The sequence below is a fragment of the Eurytemora carolleeae genome, unplaced genomic scaffold, assembly GCF_000591075.1.
Source record: "Eurytemora carolleeae unplaced genomic scaffold, Eaff_2.0 scaffold686, whole genome shotgun sequence".
NCBI classification, from domain to species: Eukaryota; Metazoa; Arthropoda; class Copepoda; order Calanoida; family Temoridae; genus Eurytemora; species Eurytemora carolleeae.
In genome coordinates, this window is record NW_019396579.1 from 78,216 (window position 1) to 88,196 (window position 9,981).

The 9,981-nt window shown below is 32.7% G+C and overlaps 1 long non-coding RNA gene across 1 annotated transcript; it reads right to left on the reverse strand.

Moving 5' to 3' along the window:
- Positions 1 to 366: 366 nt before the first annotated feature.
- On the reverse strand, positions 367 to 3,036 carry LOC111705841 (uncharacterized). Its single transcript, XR_002766085.1, has 2 exons — positions 1,731 to 3,036; positions 367 to 1,515 (listed from the first exon to the last, which is right to left on the reverse strand). It is a non-coding gene; the product is annotated as an uncharacterized LOC111705841 (long non-coding RNA).
- Between the last annotated feature and the right edge of the window lie 6,945 nt (positions 3,037 to 9,981).

A 9,981-nucleotide genomic window follows, 5' to 3' on the forward strand; every position in this document is an offset into this window, starting at 1 on the left:
CTTTTCTCAACATGAAATCTACTTTATCTTCCTCATTGTTTTTATAACAGAGGCTCACTGGTGATTAAAAGGTTGCAAGCTCTCAAGCAAAAGCAAAGATCAATGAGAATTTTACCAATTATTTCTTAGAAACCAAAGCTAACAACAAGTGCTTTATACTGCTAAAGTGTACATGTAAAGGGCTACAGAAAGGCATAAGTGAGTTAAAGCGATAAAATCAATTCCCAAGGCTTTGCGACCCTTCAAAGTTGACCCTGTCTCAAAAATTGATGAGACTTTTTCTAAGCAGACTTAACACAAGTTATACCCTCGGAGCAATTTCAGAAATACATAAGTTGCAACAATTACAAATACAAATTTGCGGTATTCCATAAATAAAGACTACATTTATTTTGTTAATTGTTAATCAGTAGAGGATAAATTCAGAGCAATTTAAGCTAAGACTAGTAATAGCTTTCAGAGTACTTTTGGAGTTACAAAAGTGGGGGTGCGCAGATGGATTAAAGCAGATGCGGGATGTTTTAATTTTTGGTGATGCCATTTGGCCTCTGAAACACTGGAAACACGTTTCAACGTGTAATGGACCAGATCTTAGGGGATCTTCATTACTGTTTTGTGTATGTAGAAGACATCCTGGTTTTCAGCAAAGATCTACCCTCTCACGTCCAGCATTTCCATGATGTGTTTCCCCTCTGTCATGCGTATGGTCTTACTATTGGCCTGCCCAGGTGTTAGTTTGCTGTTAAAGAAATTGAGTTCCTTGGCCACTGTCTCTCCACCTCAGGTTTTTCTCCCCTACTGAAGCACTCCGCCGCCATCTCCGCCTTTCCACAGCCAACAGACATCAACAGTCTCCAGAGGTTTCTTGGTATAATCAATTTCTACAGAAAGTTTCTCCGTGCTGCAGGCTAAGTCCTTGCTCCTCTCACAGATGCTCTCAAGGGACCTGGAAAAACCATTCCCTGGACTCCACTCATGGACTCTGCCTTCATCAGAGCGAAACATCTCCTCTCATCTGTTCCAGAATCCAGAGTTGGTTCACACTCAGTGCAACGTGCCAATCTCTCTCGCCGTAGATGCCTCGGATTCACACATAAGAGCTGTCCTGCAACAACAACTCCTAGACAAGTCTTGGTCTCCGCTGGTTTTCTTCTAGGATTTCTTTGATGCTGACTGGATGTGTGTTAATATGAAGAAAAAATGCCATCAAATAGTTTGAAATCAATGCAAGAGTCAGAATATCCTTCTGAGGAAAGTAAGAGGAAGTTTATTCATGAAAGCTTTAAGAGAGATGAGAATGAGATAGCAAATTCCGTTACATATGCATGCCTTTTGGCTTATCCAATGCCAGAGGTGTTTGTAGCCGGAGGCTGTATCTGGCTATGGCTCATTTACCCGCTGATTACTGGTTGTCATACCCAAATGATATCCTGGTGTATCCTGGATATGTGGGAACATTTAGAACTTACAGGAAGGTAGTGCAAGCTTACATCAAGACAGGAATTAAGATACAACCTAAAACAAAGATATTTCAACCAGAAACTAAATATCTAGGACACAAAGTAAGCCAGGGAGGGGTACAGATGCTTGAAAAATATGTCAAGGATAACCAAAATTTGCCACGCCCAACTAGAGGGTGTTTCTCTATAACTGATATTTTTGATTTGCTAACTTTTAAACGAAAAATGCAAAAAAAAACTGGGTTAAAAAAATCCAGGAAATTGACTAACCTGAAGGGAAATTTCATATTCTGGTGAATAAAAATGGCTCCAGTCAGAATTGATAGGTCAAATAGTCCTTTATTGAAGAGTAGAAAATCTGGATTATCCTGGAATACATGGAAAATTTCGAAATGAGCTTCTGAAGTGTTTATACAGTGAGACAATTCAGTCAAACACTACAATGCTTTAGGTATTTGTTTACCAGAAGTGAAGTTGAAGGAAACATTCCAAATATGTCATGAGGGTATGGCAGCAATTTAGACTAATTTAAAAGAAGGTTTTTTGCACATGACAAGATCAGAAGATTAATGGAATGTTGTGATGTATGTTTATTTAAGGAAAGGAGTGTTAAGCAAAAGATGGGTCCTAATGTTCCAAGCACAGAAGGAAACGTAGGGGAGAAAGTGTTCATTGACTTAGTGACATATCTGAAACAGTGAGAAAGAATCATTATTTATTAACAGTCCAAAATGGATTCACAAAGTTCATGAGTGCATATCCATATGCAAAAAGGAAGCTGGTACTGTTTCAAAGGGTGTTAATCATGAACATTTTGCTATATTTGGTTTGTGAATAGTTTAAGGCAAGAACTATTCACAGAACTTAAAATCTTGCATATCAAGGCCCCACCATATAACCCATTGTCCAATATAATTGAAAGAGGACTATAGTGAGCATTTTAAGGACAAATGGGGAGATTCATGCAGGAGGAGTGGGACCTGGGTGTGATACCTGGAACACCTGCAACACCACTAGAAGTTTGAATATCGCCTTATCCCTGATATTTACAATAGTTAAGTAGTAATCTTTTCCGGTTTTTTTGTATGTTCAATCATAACTCATAAACCTCTTTATCAATTTAGATTAAACTCTCAAGTACAAGCTAAGCTCAAGGATTCTCAATTCATAACAGGAAGAGGCTGGACTGCAGGGTGTTCTCCAACAGATACAGCCAGTCCAGGCTAGGGCGTTACAGGAGTAGGTTTAATGCTGTAAGGATGATTAAACAACAGGGGTGGAAGGGCCTGGTACCATGACAAACTCAAAAGTTCAGGAAACCTTGTTGCACAACCAATGCTTACAAGTGGATATCCAGTACCAAGAACATAGAAGTCCAACATGATAACCAAGGAATGTTCAACCCTAGCTCGCATCACTTACCCCCTCCCCCCCCTCTATTTGTAATAAATATACTTAATCTTCCTTATCATAATTGTAACCCTCTATCTATTTATCATACATTATCTTGATTGGATTTGCGTTCAGTCCTTAAGACTACCTGTATCATAACACAAAAATATAGCAGTTACAGAGATACTCTGAATAAGAATTGTTTTTTTTTTTCATTAATTGGTAGAGGACAGATTCAGAGCAATTTAAGCTAACTGTATTTTTGAAGTTAGGCAGCGTTACATATATATATACATATTTCAGTTTTTAAATACATAGATAGATAAACAGAGAAACTGATAGATAAACTGATAAAGAGACAGGCAGATTTAAATACAGATATATAGCAAGATAGACAGATAAGCTAAATGTTATCGATTTGGACAAATAAGATGCTTTGACATGTAAATTTGGATACTTTGCGTAATCTAGCATAACCCATCTCAGTCACATTTTTATTTAGGTTACAACTTTAAAACACATTCTAAGAAACAGTTCTAATTCAAACCCATATCTAAGTCATGGTAAGACATATTCCAAATCACAGTTCTAAGTCACAGTTACATCAACGTTATACTTTTAAGACCAAATTATGTCTAAGACACTATTTAAATCACAATTCTAAGTCACAACTATTTCAAGACTCAAGTCACAGTTCTAAGAAAAACTCTTACTTCCAAAACTTTCTAAGTCAAAATTATGTCTCAGTCACTTTCTAAGTCACCGCGCGTTCTATGTCAAACTCATACTTTTGAGACATAATTATTTTTAAGACAATTTCTAAGTCGCAATTCTAAGTCACAATTATGTCTAAGACACTCTCTAAGTCACAAATATGCATTAGACACCATCTAAAACACTGTCAAAGTAACAATATGTCTTAGACACATTTTAAGACTCACTTCTAACTCAAAACCATGTCTCAGCCTTGTTTTTTAAGGCTTCATTGTTTTTAAGACCCATTCTAAGTCACAATTCTAAGACTTAATAAGGTCTGAAACACTGTTTCAGTCACTCTTTTGTCTAATTCACAGTTGTCTGGCTTAATTATATTCAAGGCCCATTCTAAGTCACAGTTCTAAGTCATTATTATGTAAAAGTCTTACTTTTCAGACAAATTTGTGTCTAAGACACTTTCTAAGTCAAAATTCTAAATTGGTATCCTTAGTCATTATATCCAATTTTATTATTTACTCTTCTTCCTCATAGGGGAATAATTAGGCATAAAATAAGTAAAAAAAATGATCAGTATAAACAATTTTGACATTTGTAAAATTTCGAATTATTTGGAAGTTTTACGCCGTTAATACTATAAAAGACCGTTAGCGATTTCAGGAACCGTCAATACTATAATAAATCGTTTACGGCTATGCTGTTGACGACTTTTAAAACCGTTTGTACTGTAATAAACCGTTAATGGAAACAGTTAACGAATTTTTTCCAGTGTTTCGTGCCGTTAATAATGTATTATACCGTTAACGGTTTTTGGAGTTTATCCGTTAAAGCTGTTAATAAAATTTAAATGGTTTGATAAAACGGAAAATGCCGTTAACAGAACTTTCTTCCTTTCTTACCTTTAAAATTAACGGCTAACTTAATTGTTTTCAACGGTTGGAACAAAAGTCTTTGTAGCAGCTAGAAAAAGTTTAAACGTGTTCAGCCCTAGGGGGGGGAGTATGGCATCTTCTCACTCTCTTGCCAAAACTCGCCCTATCTCTGATTTTCTTAAAAGCATCAAAAATTATTTTTGACCGAAAAATGAAGGATTTCTTTCTTCTTGTTTTACAACTGATGAGGAAAAATCCATCTGAAAAGCAAAGGGAAAAAAGCACATGTTTCCTAGCTCATTAAGTCATAATATGACTGGAAAGTTAATATTTTCTCAAAAAAGAGTGAATAAGGCATAAAATTTGATTGCTTGTTACTTTTATATTCTTTCAAATGTTAATTTTGATGCTTTCAGATTAAACTTTTGATGCTTTCAGATTAAACTTTTGATGCTTTCAGATTAAACTTTTGATGCTTTCAGATTAAACTTTTGATGCTTTACTACACGGACAAAGAAAAGTGTTGAAATTGAAAGACAGATTTATAAATATAAATAAACAGATATGATAGATATAGACAAACTTAAAGATAGATAGATAGATAAATAGAGTACACGTAGGTCAGTCTATACATTGTCCTGTTGTCTAGGTATGGCTGGAATCAGAATAATTAAGGACAGATGTCTCCTGTATACGCTCTATTATTTGAACCCTCATCATTCCTTCCCCCCCTCCCCATCCACCCTGCGTCTTTCCAATGTCAATCTGCCCCATTCTTCTTGCATCCCCTCTCCCCTCCTCCTCACCCCTTCATGCCCTCCTCTACCTGCCCCTCGTTCCTTTTAATTTATTTAACCACCTTCCCTTAACAAACATTATCTCAACATTATATATGGGGTTTAAATTCTAAACGTTTTTCAACGCTAGGCTGGTACCCAACGTACCAACACTGTTTGAATTATACAAGAGACTATAGCTGGATTGCCTGGCGTTGCCCGTGGAATTTTTTAGATATGTGACCCCGGGTACCAACAGTTTTCCTAAAAAAACAGGCAATTTGGTCAGCTGTAGCGATCATGTATATAAATAAATACATATATGAGCGAAGAGTTTTATACTATAAAGAGATATAGATAACATGGAAAGGAACATATGTTTATTTTATAATTCACAGACATAAAGCCTCAGTCGGAAATTCAAAAAAGTAACGTGAAGATTTAACATTGAAATATAAGAAAGAAAATAATATTTCTTACAAAAAAAATAATATCTCTACAAAATTTCTGGTTAACCCGGTTTCATGACAATACCCTATCTAAAATTTTGGGCTCTTTGTAGTTAAAGAACTTGCTACAGGGTTTGCAGTGTCTTTATTTTGATACACCCTTGTCATTTATCAACTTTCGGTAGACGAAGACGATTTTCAAGTCGTCTGTTTATTCCCATAACTATTGGGACACCCAGTATAGTATTGTACTGTTTAAAGAATATTACATCATATAATAAAAGATAGTAATGTTAGAATAAACCCTAATCAAAAATAAGTAGAGTAAATATAGAAAATTGATCCTGATATTGCCTGACAGCTGACTATTAACTACGCTAGCAATTCTACAAATGCGCACTAATCTGAAAAGCACAAGTCATCTTCGAGACAAGACGTTCATAAAACGTGTTTTTATATTTACTTTCAGTGCTTTTAAGTTTAGTTTCAAATATCGAAATAAAAATGAGTCGTTGCCACAAACTCAAATTTTCTATTACCTTAAAAAATTCTGCTCCAAATTTTGTCAACTAAAATGTAATTATTCATAATATAGAGATTTTGTAAACAGTAAATTGTTTTAAATTAAATTTTAATTTCAATTTAATTCTAGAATTTTGATTGTAAGATTCTTAACAAATTGATACATCGTTGTCAATCCTAATTTATTTTTGTCGAAGCTCCAAATGTTTTGAACAATAATATGCTACATTCAAACTCTCCCTATAAATAAATAAGATAAAATAATATTCCATGACTTATATATTTATACTTATTCTGTTATCACTTAATAGTGTGTTTAGTTTTAACATCTATAAATATATATATGTATATTTATATATATTCATTATTTATGTGTACGTATTAGAGATGTCAACTATAGTGTAACGTAACGTAAAATGTACGTTTTTGTACGTTACGTTACAATAATGTGTAACGTTTGGATATATTCTATATAACGTGAACGTTAAACGTTCACGTTATAGGAGCTCATACCTAACGTTAACGTTAAACGTTAACGTTAACGTTAAACGTTAACGTTAGAGGAACATACCCCCAACATTAGCGTTTTGTGGAAATGTAACGTTATTTTTCAAATATCTACAATTTTTTTTACCATAACGTAAAGATATGTTTTGTTTCCAAGGGGAGCTTGAAAGTCTAACGTTTGAAAAATTAATTTTGATTTGATTGAATATCGTAACGAAAGGATTTCTATTTCAAAGTTCAACTTATAAAAAGTGCAACATTATATAACTGAAAAATGCATTACTGTTTATGAAAACGTTTTGAAACGTTTTCCCTTATAGTATAATGAAAAATTCAACGTTGCAGAAATGGGTTATTATTTTAATAATCAGGAAACGAAAGTTTTTTTTACAGAGTAAAATTTCAATAATGTAACGTATAATATTTAAAAAATGTAATTCTGTAAATCAAAACGTTTCATCACTTTTCTCTAAATACTAAATTGATTAGTCTAACGTTAGATATATGTCTAATGAAAATGTTGTTCATAAAACGTTAGACTATGAGGGCTGAGTTTTAATTTCAAAAGTGTAACAATAACTCTGTCAATCAAAACATTTCAAAACGTCTCTAATATATCAATATAAAAGATTCGACTGATGCTTATAAGAGCAAAGACTTATGGTTTTTCATTTCAAGTTTAAAGAAAATGAGTTTATGCCAAAAACTCTAATTTTCATTTAATATATCTTTACAACCCGATGTCGTAGACCATTAATACTGAAATATACAAGGTTTAAACCATCGGGTTGGAAAGATATAGGGATTAGTAAATTTGAAAAAAAAACTTAGTTCCTTTCTTAAGTGTAAACGAGTTTTTTTGTAATTCAAATCTTATAAATGTTTCTTGGACATTAAAGGTTTTTGATTTGCCATTGTTTGATGAAACCCACTAGAAGGAAGACGGCATTAAGAAATTTTACATATGCATTTTGTTATAAAGCAAATGATTTACTAATTGCAAAAAAAATCAACTTATTAAGTGAAACGGGTCTGTGAACACAACACAAATGCTGTGTTACATGCTTATTTGACTACTTGAAATCATAACTTCAGTTGGCATGGTTCATTTTTAGGTTGAAAAATTTAGAAATGTAGATACTTACTAAAATGCAACAACATTTTATCAAATGGAAAATGCGTGTTATGTTTTATTCATCAATAGATTATTATAAAACTTTAGAATAGAAAAAAACTGATTTTTTAATCGATTTTTTCTTAAAAAAAAACATGTTAAATAATTTTATTTCGCGTTGTTTGTGTTAAAAAAATTTAGCACTTGTCTTACTATATTTGGTATTTTTTAACCCCAAACATGAACTCTGAAAAATTTTCATTGTGGTTTGTAAACTAAAGCTAATGTCGCTTTTTCACTCACTTTGTAAGTAACATAAAAAAACACAAAAAAAAAAATTCGCCACAAATTCTAATTTTCTAATCTCTACATCTTTGCAAGCTGGTGTTGTAGACTTTTGATATTTCAAGCTATGACTTCTGTTAGATAAGAATGTCTAAAGGAATTGAGTTGTTCAAAACCTTATATATCTAATCCCTATATCTTTGCTACCCAATGTTGTAGACCTTAGATATTTTAAACTATAAATTCTGTTAGATAGAAGAAAAGGGTCAGTCTGCATTGCGTAAAAAAAGACAAAATTAACCCTAAACTAATCTAATATAATTTAGAGCTACTGTTCCACATACAAAAGTGGTTTGCCTTGCCGAATTTTAACTCATTTTATGAAGTGTCCCAAAACACTTAAAGAGGGCCATTCTCCATTCCCAATGATAACGTGTATACCTTTATCTGATTGATGATTTGAAAATTAGGAGTGCTTTCCTATTTTGTAAATGTATGCTGGACTTTAATGGTGATTGGTTTTTTTAGAACTCAGCCAGCCGCCCACCTGAGGTCGCTGCGTTTTAAATTAATAAAAATATTGTAATAAAAAAAATTTCAAAATCATCCATAGGGTTGCGAATTGACAATTTAACATTGGAAAAATTTCCGCAAGTCCTAAAAAAATATTTCAAAAAATAAGTATGATACATCATTTTCTTGGAAATTTCCTGCTGAATTCAGATTCGAAAACCATTTTTAAATATATTAAAATCTAAAGAAGTTATGGCCAAATAACGCTACTAAATTCCGGTTTTTAAACTTTTTAATGTTTTTGATGAGTTTTTTAGCTCTGACTCACTCAATTTTCAATTTTTTTAAACGCTTTTCAGATTTGAGTTTAGCATTGAATTTCCAAGAAAACTATGTATAACATGAAAATAAAAATAAATTTTTTTTTGTGGCCTTACGGTGAAAACGCAGCACTTCCGGTGGGCGGTTGGCTCTATTCCAATATTGATCACCCCTACTGGACATGCCACCCCATAAATGGAAGGTCACTTGTAATTACGTCTCTAGTCACTTAAAGACACACTTTGAGTTAAAAGTGTAATGCTAAAAACTTTCATTTACAAATTTTAACAATCGTTAAAAATAATAATATTATAACATCTTTATATTGCATAATGCATATTCTTCTACACATTCTCTAAAAAAGGTTAACAATACAACAGCAATATAAAGGGTTAGTAAAAAAATGTAATTATCACGGAAAAAATCTTGCAATGCTTTCATTTAGAAACAATATTATTTTAATAAAGTGTAACGTAAGAAACATTAAGGCTTGAACATTTTAATACAACGCAACGTATAGAACATTTTTTTCAAATCTTTCTTAAAAACGAAACAAATAAACAGTTTTGATTGTCAGTTGTAAAAAAGTGTAACAAAACGTTTTCACAATAACGTTTCGATAAATCGTAACGTAAGAAAAGGTGCATTTTAGTAAAATTTCTAAACGTAATTAAAAGAGTTTATATTGGAAAAGTTAAGATAAAACGTAACGTTAACAAAAAATATTCTTTGCACTGAAATGCATTGTAACGTAAAGAACTATGCCCCAATGACGTTTTATTAAAGCAAAACGTTTGTCATCTTTTAGATCTTAAACCAAGTGAAAGTGTAACGTAAGGTCTCTGAAAATATTCACCTTGCATGAAAGTGGAACATTAAAAAATTGTGGGCTTATTACATAAGCTTTAATGCAACGTTGGGAAAATTTTTTAAAACGGGAAATGCAAAAGCGTAACGGAGCTTACTATTTTTTCACTAACATTTACTAAAGCTTAACGTTGTATAAGATATCCAAGTGCAGAAAATTCATTACGTAACGTTACTCTATGCCATAAA